This window comes from Sceloporus occidentalis, unplaced genomic scaffold (genome assembly GCF_023333645.1).
Source record: "Sceloporus occidentalis isolate IW3139 unplaced genomic scaffold, rSceOcc1.0.p SCAF_1, whole genome shotgun sequence".
Classification (NCBI taxonomy): domain Eukaryota; kingdom Metazoa; phylum Chordata; class Lepidosauria; order Squamata; family Phrynosomatidae; genus Sceloporus; species Sceloporus occidentalis.
In genome coordinates, this window is record NW_028316981.1 from 30,300,533 (window position 1) to 30,317,814 (window position 17,282).

Consider the following 17,282-nt stretch of genomic DNA (forward strand, 5'->3'; position numbering starts at 1 on the left):
GGAATCGAATACTGGTGTCTCCAAAGTCAGACGCTCAAACTACTACGCCACACTGGCTCACCTTGAAGATACCATGGCATAATAAAATGGTGTCCTCTATATAAAAAAGCAAAATCGAGTTTTGCTTTGGGGGATTTATATATGTTTGGAATATTCTCAAACCGTGTATACTTGACTCCATGGAGACAGAATCTGTGGCTATAGAGAGTTGGCTGTATTTTATTGTAAGTCCCGAAGTGGAAAAGAAATAGTGTCCAAAAGAATAAATAAACATGGCATGGAGTCTACGTACTGGTAGATGAGACATCATCCCATGTGGAAGTGCACATGCAGAACGTAGCAAGGAAGAAAAGAAGAAGAAATGCAGCAGGTGCTCTTTTATTTTATTTATATATACACACACGCATGCATATGTGAGAGAGCAAGGAAGGGGAGGGAAATCGCCTTCTTTCTGGGTGAGTAGGATTTGCCTTTGGTGACAGCAAACTCCAATTCCATAGAGCAGCTTTTTCTCTCTACAAGGTGGGCCTGAACACTGATTCCATTATTCTGTCCAAAGCTGCTCTTCAATATTGAAATGCTAAAAATGAAGGGGAGGGCATTTTTTTCGCACGCACATGCACACACAACCTGGCACCCCTGCCCATCCCAAGATATCCTTCCTGGGCCCCAGCCCCAACCGGGAGAAAAGAGAGGGGGACACTGGCAGGGCAGACTTGGAAACCTCCATAGGGAGAATAGAGGCACTCTCTTTCCCCAAAAAAGGATTTTTATTTATTTTAGAAGACATGAAGGCAAAGGCAGTGGTGTGGCGGGTTGGGTGGTGGTGGAGGAGAACCTCACACGCCTGCAAATGCTGGCAAGTTTGAAGTGTCATTCTTTACATAGAGAGGAACCTCTAACCCCCCCTTAGGCACTAGGCCTGTTCAAGCTGTTGTGTTCATGACTGTGGCTTTGGAAGAGGGTTTGTTTCTCCCCTCCCCTATTTTCTTTCTTTCTTTCTTTTTTTTTAAACATTATTTGAAGCTTGCTGGCAAGATTGCTGAAGTGTGAGCAGTCATGGACAGAAGAAACATCTTGTGGGGGAAAAGATAATTGGAGCCTTTTGTGTGCATGTGTGTGTGTGTCTGACAGAAATACTCTCCCCCTGAATTTTAGCATTTTAATATTGAGGAGTAAGTAGCCTTGGACAGAAGAATGGAATCAGTGTTCAGGCCCACCTTGTTGTAGAGACAAAAGCTGCCCTTTGGAATTGGGTTTTGCTGTCACCAAAGCAAATCCTACACACCCAGAAGGAAGGCGATTTCCCCCCCTTCCTTGCTCTCTCACATATGTATGTGTGTGTATATAACATATATATATATATATATATATATATATATATATAAAATAAAAGAGCACCTGCTACATTTCTTCTTATTTTCTTCCCTGCTACAGGCTGCATGCGCCCTTCCACATGGGAGGACGTCTCATCCACCAACACGTAGGCTCTGTGCCATGTTTATTTATTATTTTGGACACTATTTTCCCCCATTTGGGGGGCTTACAATAAAATATAGGATTTTATACAGATGAACATCATAACAATGCACAGAGAACTTGCAAGAAAATGTTGCACTGGGTAGTACTCCTCAGGATTCCAGCCAGTTCATACCCTTCTCCAATACATGCCCTTTCAACCTACCCACTCTAGTTTTCTGGTTCTCCACATCTAACACAGACACTTAGCCATTTTTCACCAACTCAGCATGTTCAATCTTTACTGAGCTTCGGTGTGTGTGTGTGTGTGTGTGTGTGTGTGTGTGTGTGTGTGTGTTTGTGTTAAATGCAGTAAAGTTGACGTTGACTTATGGTGACCCTATGAATGAGAGACCTCCAAGTCACCCTATCAACAGCTCCGCTCAGGTCTGCAGACTCAGGGCTCTGCTTTCCTTGATGGGGTCTGTCCATCTGTGGGAGAGGGAGTGATCCATCCTTAAATGGTTGATTGGGTTTAATCTGTTGCTTTTGCAAATCTGTGGATTCCACGGAGCTTGCTAATACATCTCCCACGTGCAGGACACCCCTATTTTGGTACACAGTGATCAACCTCTGTTGAATGAGTTTGTTAGTAATATATAAGTGGAGCTCCTTTATGCTGGATTATGGTTATTTAGCCAAGTGTTGCTCCTTTTCTCCAGCAGGTTCCTTCCAGTCTTGGGCCAGTTTTGCCTGGCCAAACCAGGTTACTGTTGGAAATTCTGAGGTCAAATCTGCACTCAGCCTTGTAACTGCAACTCTCTCTCCACCTCTCTCTTTTTATCTATCTAACCTACATCACAGGGATGTTCTGAAGATAAAAATGAGATAACCCTGTGTGTGCCATCTTGAGAGTAGAATATAAATGGTAAAGCTATCCATAACAATTGCATTCACACCTTAGCGTTGTTGTGTGAGAGCATTTCTGACTTGTGGCGACCCTAAAATGAACCTTGTTTTCTTGGCAGGTTTCTTCAGAGGGGATTTGCCATTGCCATCTTCTAAGGCTGAGAGAGTGTGACTTGCCCAAGGTCACCCATTAGATTTCCATGACCTAACTGGGACTTATGGCAACCCTAAGGTGAACCTTGTTTTCTTGGAAGGTTTCTTCAGAGGGGGTTTGCCACTGTTATCCTCTAAGGCTGAGAGAGTGTGACTTGCCCAAGGTCACCCATTAGATTTCCATGACCTAGCCAGGACTGAACCTTGGTCTTCCAGTATTCTAGGCCAACACGCAAACAACTACACACTCTCAGATAAACGAGTCTATGATAGCAACCTCTATATATTGAAATCATGGGTCTTTTTCTTCTAATGGTATCTGCATTTCTCAAGAGAGCAGACGAAATGAAGATGTTCCACCATCCTAAGGCAGAGAAGGAAATCAGAGCAACCATCACTCTTCCCAGGAAGCTGACTCTACCAGACTTTGCCTTTCCCTAAGTTATCTTCCAGTATCCATTCAACCAGGCCAGACAAGAGGGAGAGTTACAAAAAAAATCATCCTGCCGTCTTAGCTGATAAGAGTGGCATTTTCTGCTTCTCCCCTCTTTGAGCTGTTTCTGTTCTTAAGTGGCCATAATAAATAGAACACAATATCTGGCTTCTGTTAAAACATTACAGCAGTATCAAACCTGTTCATTATGAACTTTCTAACATCAAGAGTATGTGTCCTCCTGCATTAGAAAATTGGTGTGATTAAAAATGGTAAGCTTAGTTCAGCAGCAGTAGCAGCAAGCGGGGACTCCACAGATTATATAGTAAAAGGGTTAGATCTGAGTTTTTAGTAGATAAACAGGATACACAGATAAGTAAAAAGAAACTTACTTTATTGTTACATCTAGGTTCTGCAAAAATAACTAATCAGTAGAGAAAAACGACTTTGGTACAGAGATCCCTAAAAACTGATCTTCAGGTGTGTATGTGCTGGTTCAAAGCAGAGAGAACAAGAGTAGACCTCTGAACAAAGGTTTGAAAATCTCCCAACATTTGGCAGGATAGGAGGAGATAGGAAGTGACCCCTTCACAGCTACACTGACTAAAATGACCATAGAGATAATCAATGCATCTCTGAAGAAGAATGCCCTCTTCTCGAAAACACAGAGGTACAAGCATTGATGCTACTCCAATATCCTGCTCCATTTGTTCCTTTTCTGGCTATGTCTTTTTAGATTGTAAGGCTGAGGGTAAGAACTGTCATGCCCACTCAAGAGTGCCTTTCCTGCTGCTTCTCAAGTGAAATATAAATGATCTATAAATGCCAGGTAGTCTCTTGATAGCCAGCCTGGTGTAGTGGTTTGAGTGCTAGACTATGATTCCAGAGACAAGGGTTCAAATTCCAGCTCAGCCATGGAAAATCCCTGGATGACCTTGTGCAAGTCACAGTCTCCCAGCCTTAGAAGACTGCAATGGCAAATCCCTCTGAAGAAACTTGCCAAGAAAACCCCATGATAGGTTTGCTTTTTGTCACCATAATTTGGAAGTGACTTGAATGCACACAAAAACAACAACAGTGTGTTGAAGAGCTCTGTGCCAGTGGTCATTCCAAATGTGGCTGGGGACAACAGTGGCAGCCCACCAACTGTTCCTCTTGAATGTTCAGGCCTTCCCCCTCTCTTGGAGGGCACAGCCATGTGTGCTCTGTTATCTATCCTTCATCCTAAACTATATTGTTGCCCTCAGTGTGGAGAAGGATCCTATCTCTTCAACAAAGTTGATGTAAGATCAGATGCCCAGGCCAGTAACAGAGGAAGACACCATGTTGTCCTTTGTCTCAAGGACAACAAATTGTCTTGAGCTGGCCCTGTTTTGAGATCTATCTCCTATTGACATTGGTGTTTCGCTTTATAGTTACTGTCAGGAAATTAATCTGGAAATATCAAAATATCTTGTCAGACCGAGACCTATATTTATCATCCTGTGCTCACTTTCTTAGCCAGTGTGGCATAGCTGTTGACCAGGGTTCAAATGTCTACTCAGCATTTGACCTTGGGCAAGTCACACTCTCTCACCCTTAGAGGAAGGCAATAGCAAACCTCTGAATAAATCTTGTCAAGAAAACCTTATAATAGAGTCACCATGTGTTGGAGTATACTTGAACACATTTAACAACACATCCAGTTTCTTCAGAGTAAACCTGATTGATCTCAATGGGACTTATGTTCAAATAGACATATATTGGCTGAGATCCTACATCAGTTAGGTGGAGTGTAATGTACCCTGTGTACAGCTCTGTATCTTGTTTTTGTTATTTGCCTCCAAGTTATTTCTGACTTATGGTGACCCTAAGGGGAAACTGTCATGGGCTTCTCTCAGCAAGATTTGTTCAGGGAGCACTTGGCATTGCCTTCCTCTTAGGCTGAGAGAGTGAGTTGCCCAAGGTTACCCATCAGGTTTCATGACTAAGTGGAGATGTGAATCCTGATCTCTTGGGGTATGACAGTCAACCACTACATCACACTTTGAGTGCATCTACACTATACAAATAATGCATTTTGATGCCAGTTTAAGTGCTGTAGCCCCATCCTACGAAATCTTGGGATTTGTCAATTTACAAAGTCACAGAGAAACTCCTTCTATCCATTCCTGTTCCCTATACATTGGTTGAATAGCCTCCCCACTTTCTGTCCTCCCCTGCAGTCATCATCATCATTATCATCAGACCCCTCCTAGACCCTGACAGGAGGGGACAAAGAGGGAAAAAGATGCAGAACAGCACCTTGCGCTCCATCCAAAAAAAGATGCAAGCATGGGTATGTCACTATCAGGCTTCCATCCATAGCATCCTGAATCCTATTGTTAGCCCAGACTAAGAAAAAGCCATTGAATTCGTTGGATTTATTTATATGCTGACTGCCCATTCAGTAATTGATTCAATAATTGAATCTGGTTGGGACGAACCAACAGGATTTCCAGACAGTATTGTGATGGCTGAGAGCTCTTCAAAGAGTTTCTGTCTTCTAAGGTATTCTTTGCCTTTGAGTTAGGCACAGATATTAATTAATTTAATATCCTGCCTTTCTCTCAAGGCAGCTTACATAAAAGGTTAAAAGAAAATACAATTAAACAACATGTAGCACCAAAGTTAAAACACAATTAAAATAAATGATTAAACAAACCACCAGAGGGGAGAGACTGAGCTGGGTACCTGCTATGTATCCCACCTCCTACTTCATCGTAAATATATGTTCTAGAATTTTCTCCAACTCTACACTGTTTCAATAGAAATTGGACCTTTGTCCGGTCTTGCTTTCCAATATGCAGGTTGAGTGTCCTTTATTCAAAATGCTTGGGACCAGAAGTGTTTTGGTGTCATTATCTCAGGCAAGGAACAGATGGATGGGAAAGAGTGGCCCGAGGCAACTCCAGTCTGGTTCCTTCTTGCCCTGGTCTAAAAGATGGGATCACAGCTTCAGCGTGGCTTCCAGCCATGTTGGAGATGTGCATCATCTAAACAGTGCACCTCCAATGTGGCCAGAAGTCGTTTCTTTATGCCCATGTATTCCAGGCCTCAGACACTCACGTGGAGAATTTTGGATTTTGGAGTATTTTCGAATTTGGAATTCTAGAAAAGGGAGTTCAACCTGTACTAGAATGCTTTTATCAAAGTATTTTGAAGCAATTGCCCATCCATCAGCATGAGTGTAGTCTGAAAACATTAGGATTAGTTGACCCCATCTTGCTTTATTGTTTATTGACAGCAGAGGAGGGGAGACCTGTGGCCCTTCAAGTGCTTTTGAATTGCACATTCCTCCTCATTGCCTGTGCTGAATGGGAATGATGGGAATTGTAGCCCCTCAATATCTGCGTGTGTGTGTGTGTGTGTGTGTGTGTGTGTGTGTATATATACGCACACACACACACACACACACACACACACACCATACTTTCATTTGTCAATGTCTGAATTGCACCCCCCACTCCCTTCTCTCCCCTGTGCTAAGCACCAGTGGTAGGGGTGGACCCTGTAGGGCTAGAAGATAGCCCCTTGCACCCTAAAGAGAGAGAGAGAGAGTAGTGTGGTGTATGTGTGTGTGTGTGTGTGTGTGTGTACACACACACACATGCGTGCACACACACACACACATATACACATACATATATACACACACCAACCCACAAATAATAACACGGAAGATCTCCGGGCAAGGAAGCGGGTTCTGCGACGACTAGAGTGCAAATGGCGATGACACCAGGACTTAGCCGACAAGGCACTCCTAGATTCTCTTTTGGAGGACTATGGAGTAGCGATAAGCGCAGCAAAGAATTCGTTCTTTTCTGCGCGTATCGCGTCCGCGGAGTTGCGTCCGGCAGAGCTGTTCAGGGTAGTGAGGGAGCTTACTCAGCTACCCTCCTCCCTGAACTCTATTCTGGAACCATCCAAAGACTGCTGTGACGAATTTAACAACTTCTTTGTGGATAAAACCTCTCGGATAAGGGCTGATCTCGACGCCATTATTTCTACAGAATCCAGAATAGAGGTCTCCAGAGCTTCCGTGGACTCTATTGTACTGGATCAGTTTGAGTCCGTGAGTACTGAGGAAGTGGACAAGATCCTTAAAAGTGTTAGGAAGACAACCTGCTCTCTCGATCCCTGTCCCTCTTGGCTAGCAGCTCAGGGGGGTGCGGCTGTAACTACTATGTTGCGCCGCATAATTAATTCATCTTTTAGGGACGGACGCTTTCCATCCAGCTTAAAATTGGCCATTGTAAAACCGCTGATAAAAAAGTCCTCCCTAGACCCCCTGATTCACAATAATTATTGGCCTATCTCTCTGCTGCCATTTTTGGGGAAGGTGATCGAGAGGGTGGTTGCCATTCAGCTTCAATCGGTCTTAGATGATACTGATTTTCTAGACCCATTTCAAACTGGCTTTCGGGTGGGCTATGGAGTTGAGACTGTCATGGTTGCCTTGGTCGATGATCTCTGTCTGGGCATGGACAGGGGAAGCATGTCCCTGTTAGTGCTCTTAGACATCTCAGCGGCTTTCGATACCATTGACCATGGTATCCTTCTGGAACGCCTGAGAGAGTTGGGAATCGGGGGCACTGCGCTCCAGTGGTTCCGTTCCTACCTCTCGGGTAGATTCCAGATGGTGCAGCTGGGGGACGTGTGCTCCGATAAGAGGGCCCTTACATCTGGTGTCCCTCAAGGAGCCATTCTGTCCCCCATGCTATTTAACATTTACATGAAACCGCTGGGAGAGATCATCCGGAGACACGGGGCGCGGTGTTATCAGTACGCTGATGACACCCAAATATGTTTCTCTGTGTCTCCAACTGATGCAGTGACCAGGGATGGCATCTCTCCTCTAGATGCCTGTCTGGAGTCAGTAATGGGCTGGATGAGGGAAAACAGACTCAGACTGAATCCAGAGAAAACGGAAGTACTTGTGATAGGTTCCCCGGGTCCAGGTTTGGAGATTTGTCCACCTGTCCTGAACGGGGTCATGCTTCCCCTGAAGGACTCTGTTCGCAGTCTGGGGGTGCTCTTGGACTCATCGCTCCACCTTACATCTCAGGTGGATGCGACGGTCAGGAGTACCTGTTATCAGCTTCGGCTGATACGCCAGCTGCGACCCTACCTGGGCCGGGGGGACCTTGAAACGGTGGTACACGCTCTGGTAACCTCTCGGTTGGATTTCTGTAATGCGCTCTACATGGGGCAACCCTTGTACCAAACCCGGAAGCTTCAGTTAGTGCAGAACATGGCAGCCAGACTGGTCACTGGATGTTCCAGGTCCAGCCATATAACACCTGTTCTGCGAGATCTACACTGGCTGCCTATTCGCTTCCGGGCGCAATACAAGGTGTTGGTTATAACCTATAAAGCCCTAAATGGCTTGGGCCCAGGGTACTTGGAGGACCGCCTCTCCCCATATAGTCCGCCCCGCACACTCAGGTCAACCGGGAAGCAATTTCTGAGGGTTCCACCCTTGAAACGCTCTACAACTGCACAGAGGGCATTTTCTATCTGTTGGGATATAGCAACTTCGCATGCTAAGCCTTTCTAGTACTATATCTCTATGATGCTTTTAGGCCAAGACCTTTTCTAGGAATGCATGTCAATGGTAGTTTTATTGCTATTAACAAACCCTCCTCACTCCCCCTCCTCATTTCCTGTTTACCATGAGGACACCTAATTACCTTTGTTCTTGGGGTGAAGAAGCAGCAGAGATGAGACTCCATTACTAAACTTGCTTACCAACTAATCAGCATGCCTATGCCTGGAGCTGAGAAGATGCTGGGATAGCATCCTTCTTAAGATGCATGGAGACTACCTTTTCTACCTCATTTTTCTTGCAACATGAAGCTAGACCTGTGTATCTCTTCATACACATGATTTTGTAAGTAAACTTGTTTTCTTTTTCACTTTTAACCAAGTGAGTGTGTGTTTTTTATTGGGGACACGTGGCTGGGAGAGGAGTGAGCTAGATAAAGTTTTATTCCTGCTTGCCCATCATCATCATTTTTCTGCTGAGTAAGCTTTGCTAGTGAGATTAAACAGTCTTGCTTACTTTCTGAGTTTCTAACGATCCTCAAGAAAGAACTACATTTCCCAACACTATCTCAGCCCTGCGGTTATGGAATTCGCTTCCCGAAGAGCTCCGCTCGACCCCCTCCCTCGACCAATTCAGGAAGAGACTCAAAACCTTTCTCTTCGAACAAGCTTTCCCCCAGTTGTAATCGCTTTTTCTCCCCCCCCTCCTTTTGCACCTGCACTTTGGCTAGTTTTTGTAAGGTTTTTAATCTGTGTTTTTAATTCCTTGTTTTAATCTCTGATTTTGTTTTATATTGTATTGTTGATATTTATTGTTTGTTGCTCTATGATGTTGTAACCCGCCTTGATCTCATGGAAAGGCGGGCTAGAAATAAACGATTTATTATTATTATTATTATTATTATTATTATTATTAAGCTTGGGTGGACCTCTTTCAGGAGTGCCCTAGCTGTGTATTCCTGTATGGATGTCCAGTGGGATCCCTTCCAACTCTAAGATTTTGTGATTCTAAGCTGACTTCGTCCCTTGTTGGAGTGGGCTAAATTTTGCCTGATCTTCTGCTACAGAGTATGGGGGGATACACTACCTGCTTGCACCGATTCAGACTGCACTTTTTTCCTCATAAATATATTAAAGTCCGGCTGTACTACAGTCAGGAGATGTTCCAACTTAAATACTACGAACAGTGCAAGTGCAACCAGGGTAGGACCTTGGAGCCTACATCCATGGTCTTACTTAGTAGAATGAGCTGGAGGACTTCCAAACGGAGTAGAGTTGCTTTACCATGTTGTGAAGTGAACGAGTATATGTCCCACAAAATCTAGAACACAAATTCAGCTAATTACACCAAGGGTGGTGTGTGTAGGCACATAACATATAACTTACTGTCCAGGCATACTGTATGAACTTCTCTTACAGATCTAGGAAATCTTTCTAGCTGCCTGAGATGCTCAAGTAAATCAGAGATGAGGAATCTTTGGCCCATTGGACATTTTTGACTCCAGCTCCCAGAAGCCCTACTGATAAGGGACTGTGAGAGCTGGTGTGCAAAACATTTGGAGAACTAAAGATTGTCCTGACGCAGTCAAAAGTTGAGAGAATGGACCATTCGCCTGCAAGAGATGATTAGTGGTTTGACATGGAATGAAATAACTTCATATTTCATCATATCTTCAATATCTTTTTACTACAGTATTGTCGTCAGCAATGCTTAGGACAGGAGTGGGGGACAAATGCAGATGTCACCTAGTTTATTACAGATCTAGGGCCACTTTGCAAACTCCAACCACTTCTGCTTTGGCCCTCTGCTCTGCTGTGTTCTGCTTTGGTTCTGGCCAGGGACACTTTTGGAATGCAGATCTCGACAGGAAAAATGTCCTACAAAATCTCTAAAATTTTGGGTCACTTTGAAAATTTGCATCAATCTTTTGGCGATGCCTCCTGTGTCATTAAACTGTAATGTGTGAGCCTCTAGAAGTCACATGGTTAAAATTCCTGAATCTCTTTCCAATTGCTGCTCCTTTGAAGAGGTAGGCAGTCACTGTTGCCTGATCTCTCCTATTGTGACTGAAGTGTCTGCATTTAGTCTGAGTTCCTACAATTATAGCCCTATGTGAAATACCACCTTCCAGGTGTAACAGAGAAGAGGACTTGGTGTTAAAAATTACAGGCTGAGTTATCCTTTTTCAGACCTCCTTGACACAGAAAACGCTTGGAGTAGCACCTCTTGAAAATCTAAAAGGCTTCCAGCTGTAGGCTTGCAAGCTGCCAGCCAGTTTTCTAGGCACAAAATCCTGACCACAGTGCAGCTAGGTAGTGGGAATTTTGCCAGGACTTAAACAAAAGCCTGGGGAAAGAGTGGGATACAAATAAATATAATAAATAAATAGAGTCCCAAACACTATTTTCCAAGCTCTAGGGAAATGAAGGTTCCTTTTGCGGAGTCTAATCACAAATCACAAGGTACTGTTTTAAAAATCCTACACCATCCAAATCCATCTTTCCCAAAGACTAGAGAATCCTAAATTTCTACAAAAACACTTGTTCTCAGTGTGGGTTGATTTTGTTCACAGCACATTTAGTCTTTTACACACACTTAAGGCAGTTGAACTTATGTTCAAATGTCATTGTGCATTTTTATATGCGCACACACAGAAGGGAGTATGTAATTCAATATTAATATACTTTAAATTATGTTCTAGCCATTCACTGCACCTAGCTTCCTTCTCCTTCCTTTGCTATAAACTAAAATGAAGGAAAATATAACGAAGGCATTAACAGAGTTTGTGCACTGATCTGGAGAAGATTTTCAAAGCAAAGTCAGAATTCCTTAAATGCATATGTGTAAATTTATAGTGTTGTTGTCTTAGCATTGCTGGAACTAAATAAATGCTACTTAGCAATAATAGTAAATATTTCCTAGACGTTTATGCAATCTGTTGAGGGTCATAGAAGGTTGATACTGGAGTCAAAAGGAACATTCCAGTCATGTGCAAGACTTGGCATTGTTTTGATGGGGCTAAAGAGTTGTTTACAGACGATGTACTCAGTGCAAAATTAATAGACTGAAAGCTATCTTTCAGTTTAATTGAACCAGTAACCACAGTATGTAGTGTGTAAGACATGCAGCCTACCTATGGCCTCTCTCAGGAAAGGTAGTGTGTGTGGAAGGATGTAAAATAAAATACCTTTGGGAAAATGCAATGAAATGTATTCTGACTGTCATTGATACAAAAGTGTGCATCAGCCCTGCTACTTGGAAATGAGCAGAGTTTGGGTAGGTTACCTTTTGAGACTGACAGTTCCACAATCTACCCAACCATGGCCAGCATGGTTTGCTGGCTGGGGAATCCAATAATCCAATAGCAATGGAAGGATTTGAAGCCTGTTATTACTGAAGACGATCTAAATCCAATGTTAATTCCATGTAGAGTACAGCCATTGAGAAACGGATTCAGTGAATTTACTTTAACAATTGATTCAGGCCAAAGGTTTCACTCCGAAGCACACTTATGAGGGAGTAAGTGCCCATCAAATGCAACCCAATTTGTTTCTGACTAAACATGTTTAAGGTCGCCTTGCTTGTCTTTTGTAGAAACGGTAGAATAAAAAATAATGTGTGGGGTCCCTGTATACTCAGACATGATTTAGAAAGTGCAGTATAAGACGTAAAAAAATTAAAATTCAGATTTCAAATTCTCTGAGCTGGGTGAGGGGAGCATCTTTATTTCCTCTCCTCTATATTAGTGTTCATTTTATGATGAATTCTCCAAAAGCATATACTGGCTTTCATGAGGTGAAAAAAAAAATCCTGTTTCAGGAATGTTGTGTTATTAACAAAAATTACATGGTGTTCATTCCCTTTTTCTGTAGTATCAACTGCAGCACGTACAGTACTTCTATTGTGCTGGGTGGAACGACAAATTGCCTTTCAAAATCCAATCGTATTTGCTAGTAGATAGAAAGGCAGGCAGTGAGAGAGGTAAGTGGGCAGACTGGCAGACAGATATAACCTACATTAGGGGCAGGCAACTGCAGAAGGAGCGGGAAGCAAAACAATCATCACGATGGGCTGGCTCCTTGCATTTTCCTCACCAGAAGTGACATTGTATTGCTTATGGCTACCATTTTGGCTAATATTTTGCCAAGGGTGCAATGGCTGGTTTTTTAGTGGAAAAATTGCACCAAAATCAATACCAAAATGTTTAATTTTAAAGAACAGTTGGGGGCTTTGGGGGATTCCCAGGGGACTTCAGGAGCCAAAAATGAGGGCTGCATCTGGCCTAAGGCTTGCTTTTTCCCAACCCTGATCTCCCATCCTCAAGATAATTAGCAGGGCAAAACTGAGAGTTGGGCACTCAAAGAGTCATCAATACAGCTGGGCTTCAAACCGAAGAAGGCGTCCTATGGATTCTCTCCCAGCAACATCACTCTTCAACATTTTTGTCAGTGACTTAAATGATGGGGTGGAGGGAATCCTTGTCATGTTTGCAGATGATCCAAAACTGGGAGGAGTAGCTAATACATTGGAAGATAAGAACAGAGTTCAAAAGGACCCAGGTAAACTAGAAAATTGGACAGAAATTAATAAAATGGAAACCAGTAGAGACAAATGCAGAATTCTACATTTAGGCCACAAAAACCAAATGCACAGGTATAGGATGGGGGATAATGTGGCTCAGCAGTATACCATTGTATTCAGGAGAGTAATATTTACTTACCTGCTGCAAATCTCCAAGAGGCATACTCAGCTCTGAATCCATACTAAGAGCAAATCTCTTAGTATGGATTCAGCTGATCCACTCTTAGCTGCCACTTTGGTAGCATTGCTGGAGAATGTGTGATGTGATAAATATCAGAAGGGCACAGTTCAACAGGAGAATGACAACTGTTCAATCGGTTAGTGTTGGCTTGCATCTCACTTAAAGAGCCCTAGAAGGAAAGCCTCTGTCAGCCAGAGAAGTCATTACTTGAACTAGACAGACTGTATGGGGTAAGGCAACTTTATACCTATGGTGCTTCATTAGATATTAGATATAATCTAGATTTAGATATTGTATATAATCTGGCTATTATGTTAACAGGGCAAGCCTCCAGGTGTTGTTGGAGTGCAGTTCCCAGCATTCCTCCCCATTGGTTATGCTAGTGGTGACTACTGGAAGTTGCCACCCAACAATATCTGGAGAACAGAAGGAGCTCCTCCCTGTCTTTAAAACAACCAGACCTAAAGCTGGTGGTTTTATAACTTGCTGTCCATTATCCATTTGGATATTTGAATCAAGGTGTGACACATTTGCCCAGACAAAGCTTTCAAAAGGCCTCACTGCCAAAGTGTGCAAATGCCCAGGAGTTCCACATCAGCAAGAAGACATCTTAGGAAGCTGGGCAGAAAATGGTGAAGCCTTTCTGAATAATAGCTTGAAACAAGCAGAGACTTTCTCCGTCCATCAACTTTTGTTAGGTTCTTATTTTAGATTTTGGGGAAAGGTTTGGGTTGGGTGACCTGCAAATGGGGAAATAAGGGTAAATCCTGGTTATTTGTGGATGAGATAATACTCGGAATCCTGAACTGTAATAGATGGATGAATAGATAGATAGATAGATGATAGATAGATAGATAGATAGATAGATAGATAGATAGATAGATAGATAGATAGATAGAAATATTGCAAATGAAAAGAACAACTGTGTCAGACTAACATATGTCAGACTACATAGAGTCTTCTGCTGTGGTGCTCCTATGATAAAATTGTTGAAAAGCAAGTACAAACATGCTAAAATGGGAAAATGGTGCTGGAGTGGCTAAATTTCCTAAAGGCACCAGGTTCCCTCTGATCTTGGAAGCTCTGCCCTGGAACTGGCAAAAACACCTGAAAGGATTCCTCACCTAAGAAAACCCAATGAAATTCATGGGGTCGCCATAAGTCAACAGGCGACTTGAAGGCACATACACACATGCATTAAAAAATTATAGCATAAATCAAAAGGGTTTTTTGTTTTACAGGGGCGGGGAGACCTTAGTCCCTTCTCCTATTCATCTCCTAATGAAGAGTCTGTAACTCAAAAGGCATGGGGATTATTATATTGCGGTGAAAGGTATTGGCCTGAATCCTATCAATTATCCCCACTTAGAGGAGACCCTTGAATCAGTGGCTGAATGCTGAATGTGGATGAATCCCATTGATGCCGATGGGTCTGACACTAACAGTGGGGTTCCCTCCTAGAACTGCTAACTGGACTTTGATCAGGGACTTTGGGGGTGTCGTTTTGATAACCACTCATCTAAGCCCTTCTGTTTGGTGGCAGTTTAGTGAGCCTTTATTAAAGCCTTTGAAAACACAACAGAATAACAATACCTTGAGAAAATGCAGGCCTCCAACTAACATCATGTTATAATTTTCTTGTCTCTCCTGTACGACTTTTTGTTTTTGTAACACCTTGCAAAGGGATCTGGTGCTACTGTACAAGATCCCTTTGCCACAGGATCTGGTGTTGCAAGATCCCTTTGCCTAAAAGTATCGCTGTTTTGTGGGTGTGGGATGTTCTTGTCCTTTGAAAATAGTTAATCATCCTCTTGCAATGGCTAAGAAACTGGATGACTAGGTGTCCTAACTGCAAAAGAGGATAAGGCACTGTGAAATGTAAGACATTCCAGAAAAAAATGGAGGACGTCACCAAACAAAGGCTAAACACACCCATATAAATATTAATTCGTGCTTCTTTTGGAACTCCTCCTGGAGGAAAGGCTGAAATGGAGGACACACCCTGGAAAAGGAGGACGTGTCTGATCACTCTGCTAGGAAAGCATTTTGAAAACTTGGTGGAGGAGCAAACATTGGAAGGTGACTGGGTGCCCTAACCAACAAAGGAGGACAAAACACTGCAAAATGTAGGACCTCCAAGAAGAAAAATGTAGAGCATGGCAAAACCAAAGCTCAAAAGCACTCATACAGAAACATCAATGCATTCTTTAGTCCTGCTCAACGTGGACCTTTTGGGATCCCTCCTGGAGAGAAGGTTGGCTGGCCAGAGGTCCTAAGCCAACCTTCCAAGGAGGACAAAATGGAGGACCTGCAAGAAAGGGAGGGGGACAGGACCACAGCAAAGCTCCAAAACCCTTCCTATAGAAGAAGCCCATGCTCCAAAAGAGAGGCACTTTAGAATCCCTCCTGGGCATCAGGCTGAAATAGAGGACAGGACCTGGGGAAAGGAGGACCACCTATGGGAGCAAACCAAAGACACACAGAGAAAGAGAAAGAGAGAGAAGGATGGCTTGTGTTTTTCTTTGGTTTGATCTCCCCCTTTTTCCCCCTGTGAGCCCCAGTTCCCTCTGCAAGAGGCTCGCTTCCCAGCATTTATCCCCTCAATTAAAGGGCCCCGGCAATTGCGCTTCATTCATTGCTCAGCTTGGATTGAGCAGCACGCACCGGGTCGGGGGCCAGCACTGGCAGCAGCAGCAAGGGAAGAGGATGGGGAGGAGGAGGAAGGGCTCCCCAGGCACTCCCTCCAGGGAGACCAGAGCAGCCCAGCCCTGGACCAGACACCATCTCCTGATGCTGGGTGTGTGTGTGTGTGTGTGTGTGTGTGTGTGTGTGTGTGTGTGCCCTGGGAGCTGCTGGGGCTGATTGGCGTGATTAGTGTAATGCTCTCTGAAGGGCCCCCCTCCTGCCCTCTCTTCATTGGGCTCATTAGGCAGAGAGGCAGCCTCAGGGGCTGCCAGGAGAGACACCACCAGCACCAGCATCCTCCTCCTCAACCATCGCAAGGGGGGGGGGGGGGATAGGACTTCCAAAGGACCCACAGGGGAAGGAAGGAAGGATTGATCAGCTTCCAATAATAATAATAATGGTGATGGTGATGGTGATGATGATGATGATGATAGTGGTGAAGGTGGAGGTGGTGATGATGATGATCCTTATCCTCCTCATCAACTCTGGCACGAAACTAACTTAAACACGTCTTCGAAGGGACCCACAGGGCAAGGAAGGATTGATCAGCTTCCAATGATGATGATGATGATCCTTATCCTCCTCCTACTCCTACTCCTCCTCCTCCTCCTCATACTATCGCAAGGGAAGAAATGGCTTAAGCACTCTTCGAAGGGACCCACAGGGCAAGGAAGGATTGATCAGCTTCCAATGATGATGATGATGATCCTTATCCTCCTCCTCCTCCTACTCCTCCTCCTCCTCCTCCTCATACTATCGCAAGGGAAGAAATGGCTTAAGCACTCTTCGAAGGGACCCACAGGGCAAGGAAGGATTGATCAGCTTCCAGTGATGATGATGATGATCCTTATCCTCCTCCTCCTCCTCATACTATCGCAAGGGAAGAAATGGCTTAAGCACTCTTCGAAGGGACCCACAGGGCAAGGAAGGATTGATCAGCTTCCATAGTGATGATGGTGGTGATCCTTATCATCCTCATCAGCTATCGCAAGGAAAAGAAAATGACTTAAATAGGTGTTGGAGGGGACCCACAGGGCATGGACGGGTTGATCAGCTTCCAGTGATGAAGATGATGATGATGATGACGACGACGACCATGATTCTTATCATCCTCATCCTCCTCATCAGCTATCGCAAAGAAAAGAAAATGACTCAAACACGTCTTCGAAAGGACCCACAGGGGAAGGAAGGATTGATCAGCTTCCAATTAGGAGCGGGACATGCTCCAAATAATAATAATAACGATAATAATAATAATAATAATAATAATACGCTGCCTTGAGTCTCTATATTAGGAGAAAGGCGGGATATAAGAA